The 19,317-nt window shown below is 35.3% G+C and overlaps 1 protein-coding gene and 1 long non-coding RNA gene across 7 annotated transcripts in view; one reads left to right on the top strand and one right to left on the bottom strand.

Annotated features, from left to right (window-relative positions):
* LOC126866599 (uncharacterized) overlaps positions 1-19,317 on the top strand; it is a 156,404-nt gene that overhangs the window by 90,400 nt on the left and 46,687 nt on the right. Inside the window, exon 6 of one of the 3 annotated variants that reach the window (XR_007689942.1) lies at positions 2,496-2,979. The exons of the other annotated variants lie outside the window; for them this stretch is intronic. This is a non-coding gene — a long non-coding RNA (uncharacterized LOC126866599). Of the gene's footprint in view, positions 1-2,495; positions 2,980-19,317 lie in introns of those variants that run through there. 3 annotated transcript variants of the gene reach the window in all.
* Positions 1-19,317, bottom strand: part of LOC126866590 (amphiphysin) — a 146,799-nt gene that overhangs the window by 85,780 nt on the left and 41,702 nt on the right. The window lies entirely within an intron of this gene.

Here is a 19,317-nt window from a genome sequence, read left to right as displayed (position 1 = left end):
TCGTCAATTTTGGAGACATTTTCACAAATCAAATGCTTCAACGCGTGGTTTCCCTATGGTTGGCGTTTCTCTTTTTTTCTTTCCTTTCTTTTATTAAGAAATACGAGTTTCAAAATAAATATAATTTGCATCTGAAAGTTACATCTATAAGTTGCATCTGAAAGACGGTAACTCAACAATTAAGCAATAAACGTGCTTTCAACGTGATCATATTTCTGCTTATTATCATCTTGCAATCTGAGTTGCCGAGTTGGGCGAGACAGCAGTGTCGTATGACTTACAATTAGCATTTTGTTCGTCGGAATTAAATTTCCCAGCATTTCGCGAGGATATTTAAAAAACAAATATTCTCAAGAACAAATTATTCTGCGTTACTTAACTACTCTGTGTTATTTAATTATTTAAAGGATCGTATCCTCCAAATATGCTAACAATTTTCTAAACCAACTTTACCAACATTGATACAGACATTGATACGATAGAACAAACAGAATTCACATGTTTTCCATGAGTGCGTATGTGTTTGTACGTGTGCAGAAGGCTTTGCAGAAAATTGCCAATATCAGTTGACAGTGTAGGAGACTGCCAGGATTGTTTCGAGTCGAAGAAACCACCTGATAGTCAGTCGCAACTCTAACATCGCCAGAAGAAGACGTATTTTACAGTCGTTCTAAAAAAACGCGTTCTTTCGCACTGTGTTTGTTATGTTGTGTCGCGTTTATTTCGTTGTATCGCACCTGCGTATTGCGTTGTGGTAAATTCTAAACTATAAAGTTTTTCAATTCACCGTGCAATAAACGCGTTTCTTAAAACCAAAGCCCAACGCGATTTACCATCGCACCTCTAACTTTCTCGAAACCTTGAAACTCCTTCTCCAAGCGATTGTCTCTCAGCATTAATAAAGCAATAAATAAAAAAAATAGATAATATAAATAATAATAAAATAAATGGATAAATAATCGTTACTTACTCTAATAAATAAAATAAATCTTTACTTTATTGAGATTCGTCCACAACGACTCCGGAAACAATTAATCCTCAACGATAAAACCTACTTCGATTTAATTATTAGATATTCTTCTAACAATATTAAACGAGTTGCTTGGTATATTTAATATACCTGATCCATCCACAACGACTCCGGAAACAATTAATCCTCAACGATAAAACCTACTTCGATTTAATTATTGAATATTCTTTTAACAATATTAAACGAGTTGCTTGGTATATTTAATATACCTGATGTAATTTATTAAATATATCGAAAGTAAGTACATATTAAGATACTGAAAATTATTTGCAGCGTGTTTTATCACATTCCCAATTTCGTGCAGAGATTGGTCAAATTTCGACGTACGTATCACGAACATGGAACGAGTATTTGCTTCCTACGTTTATTCCTACGTTACGTCATATTCTTCGTTCTTCTGAATGAATAGCTCGACCGACTTCTAGGAATGTGATTTCAACAATGAAAATCATGACGCTGTTTCTTGCTCGCTATCCTTGTAAATAACGCTCGGTCGTGTTGAATTATACTTTAAGGCCAGATCGAACAGAGAGTATTGGAAAAGATTGGATCTTGTACGACGTTCAATAATTATATATTCCAGGCTCGTTTAATCGATCCTATCGAAACATCTGTGCTCGAACGTTAAACAGCAGCCGTAAGCAACGTAAACTCGAGCCGCGAGTTGAACAGAAGACAAGCTATTTCCTTTTTCCTCTGTCTATAGGATCTTACGATTTCCTTCCCGCGCTGCTAAAACGAACATTTCGATTGGGGAAATTGCGCGAATAATAGCCGCGTAAAATACATCATTGTTAGGTGTGTTTCTCGCGAACGAAATCTGCTCGAGATTTTCAAAATCGCATTGTTGATAACGCACCCGCACGAATTTATAACGCCGTTTGATACCAGGAAAAACACAGATATAAATTACTTTTCATAGGAATGCTCGGTATTGCGTTAAAAAATGTGTAGCGTCGAGAGCCGAGACGTTATATCGCAATTACCTGCTATTTAGATGTTCCTTCAGATAAGATTACTTGACATTGCCGGGCATTTTTATGTCGAAACAAACGCAACACTAAATCTTTAGGATTTTAAGATTAATTTGAAGATAGTACGATCTGATTTTTCGACCAAAGATACACCGATCGATATCGTAATTCTGAAAAGTATGTGATAGTGGAATCTACAAGTCGAACCTACACTACTACTGATCCGATGTCTCTAACTATTACATAATATATTACAGCGTATACAAGGAAGCCTGTAATATTTTATGCTGTTTGTATAAAGAAGGAATTTACAATTGTCAGCTGAACAAAACGAGTGCGTCTTGTTACGTATCGTGTTGTTTGTATGGCGTTTAACACGGCAACAGTTTGTCAGGTTTGATTAGATAACATTTTATTTACTAACTCATTGACTGATTTGTTGCCCTTGTGAGAAAATTTAGTGACAATATTCTATATGCACAATTATACAGGGTGGTTGGTAACTGGTGGTACAAGCGGAAAGGGGGTGATTCTACGCGAAAAAAGAAATCGAAAATATAGAATAAAAATTTTTCGTTCGAGGCTTTATTTTCGAGAAAATCGACTTTGAATTTTGGCTCGGTACGCGTGCACTTTATCGCGTCTCGTTACAACGGATCTCACTGTAGATCGTTGTCTCGATGGAAAAATTAAAAAAAAAATTTTATTCTATATTTTCGACTTCTTTTTTCGCGTAGAATCACCCCCTTTCCGCTTGTACCACCAGTTACCAATCACCCTGTATATACACAATATGCGATAGCAATGATAAAATAAAATAATCTCCTTGGATCGCGACACGCTAAAACCGAAAGTGGTTACATAACAAAATGCCACTTAACTGTCTTAACACTGGAACTACCGATAGTTAACACGAAGCTATTTCCAACAAAACCAGTGAAAATGAGTGGTTCTTAAAAAATACGTATTGATAGAATATTTTTATATTTATTGATTTATTACTTTCTTACAGAAGCAATTCCACGTTATGTAGTACACCTGGGATCATCATCCCTAAACGAGGGTTGACACATTTATAAAATTGTAGAACCAGTCGTTTTGACTGCTGTGGTATTTCTAGTGTTAGCATTTAGAATTTTCCTGATAATTGTATCATCATATCGAATGATACGCAATAAAAATTTTCAAAACGTGTGGCAAGTTGTACCAAACGAGGAAACTGGTTAATTGGAGTTCGATAAACAGATTTCAGGACCCTTTTACACTTTGACTGGTATTGGTATATGTAGCCTTGATACAAAATTATTTTCAGTTTGAATACGTAAAAAACAAAATAAAATTCGTTATATTATTCTCTTAGTTATCGTTGCGAAAGTCATTACATCATTGCGAAAAAAGAAATATAACGAGGAGGGAATTTTAAAATAAAATTGTAAAACCAGTCAATTTGACTGGTGTGCTAGTCCTAGAATTAACTCGTCGATAGGATGTAAAAATCCAGCACCAGGTATAGCACAAATTGTTTTTAAATTTCCAAAAGTCTCTCCTTCTCTTTCAACCATAAAAAATTTATGAAACTAATGCAACTGCAGGTAGAATTAAAATGTAAGCTTCAGGATTAAATATAATAGTAAAAAATTCAGAATATAATACTAAAAAGATATAAAGTAGGATGATAATAATTCTTTGCACACCAGCAACGATAAAGTAAAATAGTCTCGTTAGATCCTACGCGTTCGAAGTAACACCGATACAACGAAATATCGTTCGATTCTCCGATGCAACGATAAAATTTCATTTCCACACTTTCGACGCGTAAAACGTGCATATTAAAGGAGCGGATACGTAATTCATAGGACGACTACATTATCCGCAACTTTTACGTTTTCTCGTTACGCGCGTTTCCTTTATTTCGTCGAGACAATTACCATGTAAATTATTAAACGGACAAGGGGACTGAAAGCTGAAGTTCGCGAGAGAACGTCGGCGGCTTGCAGTTACGAGAACAAGACCGTGTACGGCGTATGGCAAGAAATTAAATGGAAATCGGAGTGACGTAGCTGCGTGTTTGGAATATATGAACTTGTTCTATAGTTGAACAACGATCGGACAGTGGACAACGTTGAGGAAGAAAGGTGTGGCTGGCATATTCGTGAACGCGTATCGACAACATTCTGTGTATCGCGTAACTGCATACGAAGCTGCATTTGCTTTCTCTCGTAGAAAAATATGAGCAAAGAACGGCAACACATGCAAATCAGCTGGCTGCTGGAACGAGCAAAACTCTCGTAGAAAGAAGACTAAATAGAAAATATCCCACTCACCTCATTAAAGAAATAGAGTAGTCAAACTCGAAGATGGTATCCCTTTGGGAGTAGCCACCCACGTGTTATTTAAGTTGGAAAAATTTACCGAATATTCAGCTGGACAAATTGTAAAATACAAATTAAATAATAAAAAAAGAAATTTGTTTTCTCCAATACCATTGCCCATTACACGCTTCAAATTTAAAGTTCGAATCCCGCTGAGGGTAGCCACCAACGTGTTATTTAAAAGTTAAGTTGGAAATTTTACCAAATGTCCAGCTGGACAAATTGTAAAGTATAAATTAAATAATAAAAAAAAGTATTAATTTTTTGGTATCCTACTGAGGATAGCCATCCACAAGTCATTTAGCAATTAAGTTAGAAAAATTTACCAAATGTCCAGCTGGGCAAATTGTAAAGTAAATAATAAAAAAAAAGTATTAATTTTTTGGTATCCCACTGAGGATAGCCATCCACAAGTCATTTAGCAATTAAGTTAGAAAAATTTACCAAATGTCCAGCTGGGCAAATTGTAAAGTAAATAATAAAAAAAAAGGATTAATTTTTTGGTATCCCACTGAGGATAGCCATCCACATGTCATTTAGCAATTAAGTTAAAAAAATTTACCAAGTGTTCAGCTGGGCAAATTGTAAAGTACAAATTAAATAATTAAAAAAAAATTTAAAGCAACGCCTTTAAAACGTCGCCAACTAATTTAAAACTCGCAATTCTGTGGATTTATTCTGAATGTTGATTACCTTCGTTGTTTTAGATTTACAGGAATCGTCGATTTCCTCTGTTTTTTCGATTTTTATCGATTAATTGATCTCGTTGTTTTAGGCTCATGACGACCATCAGCTCTCAAGAGAATACGTTTTATGTTTCAATACTATGATTTCGCTCCATATATTGCTGAGACTATGTAGGAATTTCATTACACATAATAGAGTCAGTGAATTTGCATTTCTCCTGGCGAATACGTCTATTTCCGTGGAAATTCTTCTGCAAGGTTGGCCAGTTTCGCTTGCTCGTGCTACTATCACGCAATTGTTAGCGATGCGATAAGCAAAGAAAATAAATGTTGCACGCAAACTGTCTCGTTCGATCGTGTTAGATAAATCATTGGATAAACTGTAAAACAACGCGCAGTATAATACCAGCGGCAATTGCGGTCGTTGATAAAAATTGGATTATTATGGTCGTCAATGAAAAAGAATTTAGACGCATACAATTAAAACCGCGTGTATCCGCCAACGCGTATGCTAATTGATAAGGTACTAGATGGGCTCCATATTAGGTTCGGCGGAATCATCGAGACCTTACGACACTGCTGTGGAAGACGTACTTATTTGGAATTCAAATTGTGGAAGAATATGCTGAAACCTTCGTTCAGTTTCATCATACCAAGTATCGACATTAAAGGTTATTAATTATTTAAGCATTCAAATGTTAAACATTAAATACAGAAAATATTCAGATTAAAAATGTTTGTTTTTCTTAGAATTTATTACTGTAAATTTCTCGACTTAAACCGTCATTCGTATGAATAAACAAAATACAAAAGTCTAAGATACCCTGCAGGGCTGTAGAATGGCAAATTTTTCTCATCTCGCTGCGATCCCTGAATTTTTATTAAAATTAATTCAAGTTTATCTAAAGAAGAAAACATTTGACACAAAATGGAAACGAGAAATAACAATTTTACGCTTTTATCTCCTTAGCACTAGAACTACCGATAGTTAACACAAAGCTGTTTCTATCAAACAGCCAAAATGACAACCAGTCAAAATGGTCTTTAAAAAATACGTATTGATAGAATATTTTTATATTTATTAATTTATTACTTTCTTACAGAAGCTATTTCATGTTATGTAGTACATTTTTGGTATTTTTAATCCATCTAGCACAATGATCCCTAAACGAGGATGGACACATTTATAAAATTGTAGAACCAATCATTTTGACTGCTGTGGTATTTCTAGTATTAACGTCTAGAATTTTCCTGATAACTGATATCATCATATCGAATGATACGCAGTAAAAATTTTCAAAACGTGTGGCAAGTTGTACAAAACGAGGAAACTGGTTAATTGGAGTTCGATAAACAGATTTCAGGACCCTTTTACACTTTGACTGGTATTGGTATATGTAGCCTTGATACAAAATTATTTTCAGTTTGAATACATAAAGAACAAAATAAAATTCGTTATATTATTCCTTTAGTTATCGTTGCAAAAGTCATTACATCATTGCGAAAAAAGATATAACATGAAGTAGGAATTTTAAAATAAAATTGTAAGACCAGTCGATTTGACTGGTGTGGCAGTTCTAGTGTTAAATTTGCAATATTTTTCGCCTATAGAAAAACAGAATTGGGTAAAAAGTTAGCGAAATAACGCAGCAACGTTAAAACTGTGCGAGTCGCTGTTTCTTCTTCTCGCCGAAAACGTTACATTAAAAAAGAACACATTAATTGCGTCTTGAATTCGTATTTTGCAAAACACCGAACGCGTGCTATCAGAAGTAAACAGATCTGCGTTTTTAACACAACGATTGAGATAATGTTATAACTTTATAAATTCACGCAGTGCAAATTATCATAGTAGAAGAAATTATCTTTCCATGCTACATACGAATCGTCGAAGATTAATGGGACGTAAGTACAACTCGAGTAAAATATGCAATTGAGTAAACGCGTGAAAAAGGTGAGCAGCGCTCCGAGTGAACGGTACGATGAAAAATTATGCAATATCAAGTCTACTAATAAAGAAAACTGCGCTATGAGTCACAATCTCGCGTACATCATTGCACATTGCATCGATTATGTCATACGCGTTTTCGTATTCTCATATTCCGAACGTTGTTCGTCGGAATAACTAACAAGTGGCTGTTATGAGCACAGCAGTCGTCAACATTGACAGAACGTGAATAGCAGCGACGATACCAGTGGAACAATACAGACTATTCTATCACAACGTGGACATTGGTCCTTGACAGTAAATAACGTTGTCTGCGATAATAAACAAAGGTCAATTTAACGTTTCTGTCGAACACCGTGTTCAATTTGTTGCACGATTTTGTTCGGATATGCATTCGGATATCAACTGTGTGACACGATAAAAAGAATTCAATATGAGTTTCTGTGTGCGGTAAACAAGTTGTAAAAGTCTTCGGTCAGATTCAAAAGCGATGTTTCAAAAAATATTGACTAATACTAAATAACTATTATATTATTAACTATTGAAAAATAACTATTGAATAATTCCAACTAATATTGTAAACTATCATTCGATCGAAAATATCGTATTCGTCGTTCTATAAATATCGTGACACTTACGTGTGCGTCAGAAGCTACTAACAAATTTTAAGATCTGAAAAGGTGTCACTGCGTATCTTTAACGAATATAATATAAACATTGAACGTTCCGTGAAAATGAGTGAGAAATAATCGAAACTTGATACAAGAGAAACTGGATAAGGAAAATACGAAGAAGCTTCTCGCAGTAGATTAAAATGAATTTTCCCATTGTGTTATACAGGGTGGTTGGTAACTAGTGGTACAAGCGGAAAGGAGGTGATTGTACGCGAAAAAAGAAGTCGAAAATACAGAATAAAAATTCTTTTTTAATTCTTCCATCGAGGCAACGATCTACAGTGAGATCCGTTATAACGAGATGTGATAACGTGCACGCGTACCGAGCGGAAATTCAAAGTCGATTTTCTCGAAAACAAAGCCTCAAACGAAAAATTTTTATTCTATATTTTCGACTTCTTTTTTCGCGTAGAATCATCCTCGTTCCGCTTGTACCACCCGTTACCAACCACCCTGTATATTTAATCGTATAACGAAACAAAGCATCATTTTGCATAGAGTAAATTTTATTTAAAAGCATCATTTTACATATGTGTTTTTTTTTTTTTTTTTTTTTAGACAACGTCCGAAGAATTCAACGAGTAATTACATAATTAGACACAACGTGAAATTTATTTTTGAAACAAATGAAATTTGAGCTATCTTATTTTACGAAGGCTGGCTTAATTAGAATGTTGGGTATAGCAAACAACGAGTTGTGTCATGGCAAAGTGAAATGGAGATTATGGCCATATGATACGAAATTCTATATTCTCATATGATAACAAGGTTATGCTGCGTAAAAATGTACCACGGTCAATTGAACGTTGCGAACATTCCATGTAAATAAAAATAAAATTAAATAATCCCTTCAATAGAATCCTAAACGTTTATGTCTTTAAAAAGAAATAATAATTTGTTGACATAAACTGGCTTATAAATTTTAGTGATTTTCATTATTAAATTTATATTACAATTTCTAAACAACATTCAAAGCAATTTAAAGCAATCGTTTTGCTGTAATTTATTCAAAAGTTCGAAAATATTACATATCCTACATTAAAAACAATTCTTCGGTCGAAGTATTGCTATGTACAAAAAGTTGACAAAATATTCAAACAAAAATATCCACCATTGCACCATTTCACGTGAACAGCGTTTCAGTCTATCCTCGTCTACTACTGCAATATTTAGTACATTTTCCACACAGGTATCAAGAACCAAGAAAGAAAAGGATCCTTCTTCCGCATTCTCTTATCGTACTTGAACTATTCTGACACCCTATACCGAAATCACATACAATTCCTTTCCGATCATTTCCCTAGCAATTTTCCAACTATCGTACGAACACGTAAATGAAAACAAAATTACTCTGGCCAGTTCAACATTCTAATCCATCATTGATCATCTTACGACTTTCGTCTGCACGTACATCCATTGCCATTGGAATAGACTTGTTAAACTTAATTCTCTTGTGTAGGATAAACTTGTCAAATTGAAATTCTCTCAACAGCACATCAAAGTTATCAGACAATTTAACAAAAGCGAGAATACCTCAGAATACGTCGGAATGAATAGGTGAGCCGCAAGAGTTGGCTGTTGGTCGCCTAGCCTCGATCCTGTTCGTTATCCTGGACAACTAAAATATCCTGGAATATTCGTTTTGTTCGTTGCAAGATAACAAACCAATTTGCACGTGCGACGCTTCAATAACAAAATATCAATAAGAAATCTCAATCAATCTCAAAGAAATAATCAACGACAAAAATTGCTGTGTCGTATCTTGATCGTCGTGCGACACAGGATGCAGCTACCTATGAGTTTTTATTTCAGAAGGCGTGGGCCAATCTCCATCGAGAAACATCATCGGATAGACGTGATACATTCGGATATCAGCTGCGGTTGTCTCGATTTTAAAGCCGCCTACACGCGCTCCATCAAACACGTTGCAACGAAGCTTTGTGAGATTTCGTGATACGATCGGTTGCAATTGCAGGTTGTGTAGACTGATGTCGGCGGGTCGGTATCGCCTTGCATCGACACGCTATTCATATCGATACTGAATATTCCAGTCTTAAGGACTTGTTAGACTTAACTATCGTCTATCATCGGTGGACGCCGGGTGTTCGTGTATTTATGGAAGATTTAAGCACACCGAAAGCTACTTGTTGTAATATTTAGAGGAGGAGACAAGTCTGCGTCTAGGTTTCTTTGATCAGATTCGAACAATCGTAGAAACATCTGTGGTGTGAATTATCTGTCGTCCCAATTATCAGACCTAAATACTAACGAGTCTTCAGATTGAATTGCAAAGTGGATCGCTATAATTTGACAATTATTAGAAGCTTTCGTCCTTCATTTTTTACTGTTGAGGTTCTGATGGAATAGAGAGGAACGCGTGGATGAATGCATAATAGAAATATATTTAAGTAAGTATAATGTATGTCAATTCAGATTAGCACGCTGGGCCTATGCATAGCATGGGCCTATGGGTATTTATATATTTTTTTGTATCATTATTTAATTTGTACTTTACAATTTGTCCAGCTAAACATTCGGTAAATTTTTCTAGCTTTATTGCTAAATAACATGTGGAAGGTTACCCCCAGTGGGGTACCATCTTCGAGTTTATCTATTTTATTTCTTTAGTGAGGTCAGTGGGGTGGTTTCTCTTTAGTCTTCTTTTTATAAGAGTTTTGCTCGATTCAGCAGCCAGCTGGTTTGGATGTGTTGCCGTTCTTTCCTTGTATTTTTTTACGTATCTGTCGATTTCTTCTTTGACCATTTGGTATTTTTAGGTCTTTACGCATATCCTCGTTTCTGACGTACCATGGGGCGTTGACTATTGTTCTGTATCTTCGATTGTAGCGACTACAGTTTATTTATGTGGCTCATTGCTGCTGTCCCCCATAGTGGTATTCCGTACGTCCAAATTGGTTTTATTATCGTCTTGTAGATTTTTAGTTTATTTTCTATGCTGAGTTCAGAGTTTCTACTAGTTAGCCAGTACATCTGTCTTCTTTTTATCCGTATTTTGTCTATAATTGATTTAGTATGTTGCTTCCATGTAAGTTGTGTGTCTAAGTGGAGTCCTAGGTATTTAACTTGCATTGTTTGTGTTATGTGCGTGCCATTCAATTGGATATTTCGTGGTTTCCATCTTCATAGTGTAAACGTAATATGGTTGCATTTAATGGGGTTTGCTTTTATTTGTTTATCCTGTTACCATTTTCCTATTTTTGTGATATGCTCTTGTGGTAATGTGACTGCTGTTTCTGAATTAGTGTGCTTGACTAGTACAGCCGTGTCGTCCGCAAATGTCAGTATTTTGCTGTTGGTAGTTGTTAGTATGTCAGCCGGGTATAGTGTGTATAATATTGGTCCTACGCTTCCTTGCGGTACCCTTGTCTTGATGTATTTATATAATTACGAAAACTGGCCTGTCTATACTCCGCTGCACCGTCTGTGCTAGGCTTGTTCCTAGAAAAGACTATGAGGCCGAGAGGCTCTTCGAATTGATTTAATTCTAAACAATACTCAATGGCTTCGAGGACTAAGGAAGCTAAACACTAGAGCAGATGTAGAGTTCCCCTGGAAGTGAGAATCGCTTCAACATTTACAATTATTACAAACGCCGCTGTAAATAACGATATTGAAGACGATTGAAAAAGATCGTCGCAAGACGACCAGACATTTTTAAAAGCAGTTTCAACGTTATTAAAAAATTACTAGCTACGTGTATGGTTTCGTAAAAATCTGCACATGCATTCTCACGTGTTTCAGTTTGGTGTGTAAGCCGCTTAACGGTCTAACAAACTCCATGTAAATTCTTATATTAACAAAAATTGAGAAACCCATTAATCAAATAGTACAAGAATTTACATAAATTTAGATGAACGAAAGAAATAACAATGAAGGTACGATTTTTAATTAAATTTTGAAACCGATCGTTCAACCTGGTAAGATGAGTGTCAACTTATTAACAAGTATCTCGAATTGCTACAAGATAGAAAATTACGAACTCCGTAACTCTGTGCATCGATCGCTCCCTAGCGATCAATCAAGTTCCCTGTAAATGCTTCTCGACACTCACAACCCTCGCTTTAGGAGCTAGTTTATCCAGTATCATCCACGCTTCCTGCAAGTGGCTTCTAGTGGTTGCCAGATAAACCTGCCCATTCCCCAAAGCATATCTCGCAGCTCCTAATGATCACGTAGCACTGCTTCGTCTACGTTATCCCATCTCTCGGATCCCCATGTTACATATGCCGACAGCTAACTAATCCTTCAGCGAAAGCGATGCCATTGTCGCGTAGGAGACACAAGAAATCACGAAATTGACAGATCATCAGTGATCTCTTCGCGTCGCAGTTCGAACGTTTCACAAATAAGGTAAGGAATTGAACTTTAGATATATTTAGTGGTAAAATTTATTGTACGAATCCAACAGAGTGACGGTTCAGAGTGTTAGAACAGAGAATGTCGAGAGCTGATTTTAGGAAGGTTTATATACTATGGGTTTAGCTCCTATGGAGGAGGTGTCGATGGGGGTGTCGCCGGGGCTCAGGTCAGAGATAGTCATGCTGTTACTGTTTTCTGACACTGGAACACCCTCTACGTTGCCGTTTCGATGGCCTGCGGGATGTTCGTTAGACCCCCTTGGTTTTTCTATTGCGAATTTATGACTCGGTGACACTATCTATGCTGCAGCTGTTGCAGCTGTTTTAATTAATCAAAGGAAAATTTTCTCACGAAGATGTTCGACCTGTTATCGTAGAAAATTTGTATTACGTTGTCCCAAAAGTTTCTTTCGTTTCATAAGTGAAATAATAAATGCACAACATTTTTAATTTTATACTATTTTATAGATTTACGTATGATCCATTAATAGAATAAAATAGATCAAACATAATTCAATAAAATAACATAAAACAAAAAAGGTTGTGCATTTACTACTTCCTTATAAAACGACAGGAACTTTTGGGACAACCTAGTATTTCCATATCGAATGTGTGGTGCAAAAACACTTTGAAATTTCATTAGCACCGTAGTGAGACGCGTCTGTCATGATTATATTGGTGGAATTTGCAAGCAATCTGCAAATGTAGAAATGACGAGATGTTTATTGCTATAATTTTGCTATAAACATTTGATATAAAGCGGGCACAGTGGAGTGTCGGTTATTGCGATCGCGTTTAACCGAAGTTTCGTATTATTCGAGATGTTTCGAACTTCATTAGCGTAACTTCTGTTATCTTTTACGAAATTTTAACACGAGCAGTACAAAAGTGCAAATGGTCAGGAACAAAGACCTTCTTTTTTGAAAAAGAAGCGAGATTTGAATATAAAAATTTGAAGAATGATATCGAGCTTATACAAATATAAATTTGCAAAGTTAATTTAAATTATTTAAATTTGACCAATTAATGAAATTTAAATATATATACAATATTACATTATCAAAATTTCTCCACGATTTTATTGTACGATTTACGAATAATAACAAACCTTCTCGTATTATCTGAATTTTCGATTATCCTTCGATTACTTCGCATAATCCAGGTTCTACCGTACATAGCATGAAAAACCATGTCAATCACATGATACGTGTTAGACGTGGCTCCACTGAATTTCAAGATTCGCTAAACCAAATAATAAAAATAAGTAACGTGTAACCGAGGAAAGTTCGTAGTATTTACGATCGATCTACAGAGTCAGATTCTATCAATGAAAGAAAAGCATAAAAAAAAATATATTATTAAACACAAGGCACAAGGCTGTTCGCTTTTATTGTACGCTTTATTGTTATAAGAACGAGCATCCTATGATTACGACTCTTTTTTTTTACGACCATTTTGCCATAGCTTAGTACGGTAATAATGAAACAACAGTCAGGATTTCCCACGAGTCACCGAGGCAGTTTACATTCCCAAGACATGCAAAAAATCACGACGACGCGTCAGTGATCCTCCGTCATTATCGTATTACTTTGTTGTTGCTGTTTCACTCGTCGTGTGATTAAAATTTGTTACATGAATCGTAATGACACTAGCAACACGTGAACATTTGCTGCATTACCACTTTATTTTTATTTTATAAATATATGTGTTTGTTTGCTTATCTTCTCCTTTCCATTTGTCCTTTATCGTCACATCCTATGGCAATTATGGCATTAGTGGCTGCAATTACATGTATTTTGTACATATACAGGGTGGTTGGTAACTGGTGGTACAAGCGGAACAGGGGTGATTCTACGCGAAAAAAGAAGTCGAAAATATAGAATAAAAATTTTTCGTTTGAGGCTTTGTTTTCGAGAAAATCGACTTTGAATTTCCGCTCGGTACGCGTGCACGTTATCACATCTCGTTATAACGGATCTCACTGTAGATCGTTGTCTCGATGGAAAAATTAAAAAAAAAAAAAGAAAAAAAACTTTTTTTTTACGTGAAGGGAACGTTCATAGGCACTCGCGCTCTCCGGGGAGAGGGCGTGGGGTAATACCGGAAAAAAAAACTTTTTTTACGTGGGGAAATCTTCATCCACACCTTATCTCATCGCACGGAGCGGGACAAGGGTGTCGGATTTTTATCGGCTAAAACCCCACGGGCGGGGCTAGGTATAGTCAGCACGAGTGAGTGACCGAAATCTCCGGGGGTACTTCCCAAACACTCATAGAAAGCACAACAACATAATAGGCAAGGGGGGCCGGGGAAAACCCCCTTGCCCGTTGTATATACTTCTAAGATGATATTTGGTTTTCCACCTTTGCAAATATGCCCAGGAGTGGTTTCGAACGCGCGACATATTACTACCGCATACGCCCTTTACGAGCGTAGCTAGCGAACCCGCCGAGTATTTACTAGTTATTGACTCATTAATATGTCCATCGAGTTGTCCTTATACCAGAGTCTTCAGTGTTGCTACAACGGACACGTGTTTTACAGCTGATGACCCAAGATGGTCACCTAAACCTCAAAATATAGAATAATGGAAAATATAGAATATATAGAATAGAAGATATAGAATAAATATTTTTCGTTCGAGGCTTTGTTTTCGAGAAAATCGACTTTAAATTTTCACTCGGTACGCGTGCACTTTGTCGCGTCTCGTTATAACGGATCTCACTGTAGATCGTTGTCTCGATGGGAAAATTAAAAAAAAAATTAAAAAAAAATTTTATTCCATATTTTCGACTTCTTTCTTCGCGTAGAATCACCAGTTACCAACCACCCCGTATAAATATAAAATATTGGGTTGGCAACTAAGTGATTGCGGATTTTGTCAGTACCACCTAACGACAAAATCCGCAATCATTTAGTTGCCAAGCGAATAACATTCACGTGCTTAGTTTGGCACAGCTGTCTCAGTTAGGTTGTTATTTAGCAAGTAATTAGCAACGATCGTTATGTTATATTTTCGTGTAGTAAATGTTACGTAATTTGATAGTAAATGGTTTGCTAGCAAGTTGGTATCGTTTGCACGTATCTATAGACGATGCCAAAGATTTATTTCTTCCAGGAAACCTGGAGATTTTTTTACACTGTGTTTTGTCAGATAATAGCGATAGAATATATCGTTAAGTATCTGTTACGTCTTGCGTCTTCGAATTTGGTGTAGCAACAAAGTAGATGTTCGATGGTGTTGCGGTATTCACAGAGTATCGTGTTCCGCTTTTTGATAACGCGAGAACATACAACGTCGAAACGACGTATGCTGAGTCTGGTTATTTGAGTCTGCTCTGTTCCTGCGAACGTCATAGCCGGGCTTATTTCACGCGAGTCTCTTCTCGATTTATGTAAAAACGTGTTGCGCTTTTGCCAGGAATCGTTTCGTCCTTCTCTTGCCTTTGTTGTAGCAAACATAGTATGCTCGAGGTTACTAGACATAATATTTCATAGAAAAGAACGTTCAAAAACATTTTCTAATATCCATTTTGGTATCCATAGTATATATTTGTATTTGAATTGAATATTTTAAAAATTTAGAGTATTTACTTCTTTTTTTAAAGTTTCTTTTTACATTGAATAACGATTATATGAAATACAACAAAATACATAATACAACAAAATATTTATATTTATAAAATCTCATGATAATTTCTATTCATGTGTATAATTTTTTTTTACACTTGTATCTAACATTTTTTAACAAAAATCATAGGCTATTTCAGGAAGCACATACTCGTTCACAAATAAAGCTATATGCCAGTGGTTGTGTAAAATTTGTTGGAATTGCAACGTTCACTGGAATCTTAATGAATGCGCGCGTGTAAAAAATAAACAAAAGTAAAGCGCATTCAAGTGTCGTTAAACTAATACAGAAAAATGAAACCAGAAAAATATATTTTCAATTAGCAAATTATCCTCTTGCTAATTTCCTTTCCTTCTTTTACTTAAAAAAAATTTTTACCTTATACTTTAATTTCATTTTTTATAATAAATAATAGAATACTAAAAAAGAACGTAAATATAGTACATACTTTCCAATTGGAAATGATGTCTCAATTTCAGAAAGGAAGTACACACATGCCCGGCGCAGAATTTGGCACACTACTGCGCCAAGTGGCGATTTTAATTAACAAACAAACTACTTACGATGCCCACCAACTAATTCAACTTACAATTAGACTGCAATTACGTTTGCACGTGGAACGCTAAAGAAAAGTATTTGCCACTTTTGATCGCGTTTCTCTGCTCTTTTCGTTCTCGTAGCAATGTTGATCGAAGAGAAGGAACAATAGGCGAGAACAATACAACGAAAACTGAAATACGAAAATAGCAAGGCTCGATTATATCGGTGAGCCACCGGTTACGTAACGGCTCGCAAGAAGCGAAACTTTCAGCGTTCGTGTGTCGACAAAAGATTTATTTCTCTCTACCTGTTACGCCTGCCAACGATAAATTTCTCCACCAAACTTGAGTTTCACCCATTTTTAAACTCTTCACTGTGTCGTACTTAAATTACGCCCGCTACAAATTTTCAATTGTCAGAGATAAGGTAGGATTGGGTCGAAGTCGAGAGCAGTTGAAAGTTTCGTTGCAACGAGAACAAGGATTGAGTGGTTACAGTCTTAACATTTTTACCGACTCTTCAAACATTCTGAAAGCTACTGGATCTCTCAGATCGTCTTAGGTTTCACATTTCTTTGGATTTCAGGCTTCAGATTTTAGATTTTACATTGCAGACTTATCTATAGACTTGTTCCATGAATTCCAAAATACAGAATTTTAGTCTTTGAAAATTCAAGGTGAATCTATAATAGCATTAGACAATTTGTTAGCAAATTAAAATTTCAATTAATTGAGCAAGATTATTTACGTTGTAAGTAATATTCTTAAAGATATACGTTTACCAATTATAAATATAATTATCCATTTATTACGTTAATTATCGTTAATTACGTTAATTTATTACGTTTATTATATGATCATATATACATTATTTTTGTTTCTCACGTTATCACAAATTATTTTATTATATTGTTCACACAACAACTTTTAGAAACTTCCGTTTCGAAGAATGTATTTGTGATCAAGTTCCAGATTCGTATTTTATTGTCTCTAATTTACGTTCAGAATTGTTTTCAGTGATTCTTCTAGTGCAGAGGGTGTAAAAGACTTAATCGACTTCTGAGAACGTAGTTTGCAGGTATTATGAAGGAAAGATTACGTAAACGCAGTACGGAAACGTTTTCATTCTGAGTCATAACGCTTGAAACGCTAGGAAAAGCATCGGAAGTGGTCTTTAACAAAAAATTAATACTTTTTTTTATTATTTAATTTGTACTTTACAATTTGCCCAGCTGGACATTTGGTAAATTTTTCTAACTTAATTGCTAAATGACATGTGGATGGCCATCCTCAGTGGGATACCAAAAAATTAATACTTTTTTTTATTATTTAATTTGTACTTTACAATTTGCCCAGCTGGACATTTGGTAAATTTTTCTAACATAATTGCTAGATGACACGTGGATGGCTATCAGTGGGATACCAAAAAATTAATACTTTTTTTTTCATTTAATTTGTACTTTACAATTTGCCCAGCTGGACATTTGGTAAATTTTTCTAACATAATTGCTAGATGACACGTGGATGACTATCAGTGGGATACCAAAAAATTAATACTTTTTTTTTTTATTTAATTTGTACTTTACAATTTGCCCAGCTGGACATTTGGTAAATTTTTCTAACATAATTGCTAGATGACACGTGGATGACTATCAGTGGGATACCAAAAAATTAATACTTTTTTTTTTATTTATTTTACAATTTGCCCAGCTGGACATTTGGTAAATTTTTCTAACTTAATTGCTAAATGACATGTGGATGGCTATCAGTGGGATACCAAAAAATTAATACTTTTTTTTATTATTTAATTTGTACTTTACAATTTGCCCAGCTGGACATTTGGTAAATTTTTCTAACTTAATTGCTAAATGACATGTGGATGGCCATCCTCAGTGGGATACCAAAAAATTAATACTTTTTTTTATTATTTAATTTGTACTTTACAATTTGCCCAGCTGGACATTTGGTAAATTTTTCTAACTTAATTGCTAGATGACACGTGGATGACTATCCTGAGTGAGATACCAAAAAATTAATACTTGCACACGTGGCTACAAAGGTCATTTAGGATATTTGCAATTGATATTTACGTAATTGAAAAAACACGGTGAAGAGATAACTTTCAACGGGACAATTTTTTTTAGCATTACGTAACTCGAGCTTTTACCACGTAACAATACGACATATTCGTTGTGATCAGCACGATCGATGTATTCTTCGCTGCTAACAACCAAATTCTCTGAGTTTTTCAACGAAAAATGTGTGCGTATGGAATAAATTGAAAGAGAAACGAGTTTCGTCGCGTGATTTATTTTTCAGTGTCATTAGGTTTGCACAGTAAAATCATTTCTTCAAACTGTAAGAACGATAGCACATTTTGTTCGACTATTTTTAAACCAACGATTTCTCGCGAAAACATGCCATCCCTTTCCTTTCACTTCTTTTCTCGTCTTTTCTTTCTTCTTTCCGAAACTACAAATCTTATTAAAAGCACGTTGTTTTTTAAAACGAACGAGGAAACAATGCTGATCGATTGCAGAAGGAAGAAGCTTCCGAAACGTTGCGACTTCGACGTGCTTTCGAAATGGAGTAGAATTAGGTAAAAAAACTATTCCAAACTAGACAGCCTCGCTACATAAAATGTGCGACAACTTCTGTGGTTGACTGTCGCCGAAAGAATCTACTTTGAAGACGACCATCGGAATTCACGATGATATTCTGCAAATAGAATGTCACGAAATAATCGAAACGTTTCTCGTGTACATCGATATACGAACTGTCGAATTCGACCATAATCGATCTGTGAAAATATCTTCCAAACTATACATCAAAAGGAAATATACAAAAAAAAAAGATGTATCCGAAAAAATGTTTAAAAAAGAACTCGCTGTGTTTTTGGAGGGACGTCTCTGACGACTAGCAGAATTTTTCTAGGTGGAAGCGTTTTCGAGATCTCAAGATCTTCGTTTCTTTTAAATGCAACTTGTACATTTTCTGTACACCATTCGATGCAGTTTTGAATTCTCTACGAAGAAGTACGACGAAGATATGCATCTGAAATTTCTTTAGTTTAAAAGATATTTC

This window comes from Bombus huntii, chromosome 6 (genome assembly GCF_024542735.1).
Source record: "Bombus huntii isolate Logan2020A chromosome 6, iyBomHunt1.1, whole genome shotgun sequence".
NCBI lineage: Eukaryota > Metazoa > Arthropoda > Insecta > Hymenoptera > Apidae > Bombus > Bombus huntii.
Note: the sequence above shows the minus strand (reverse complement) of the source record. Positions and strands in the feature narration are given on the sequence as shown.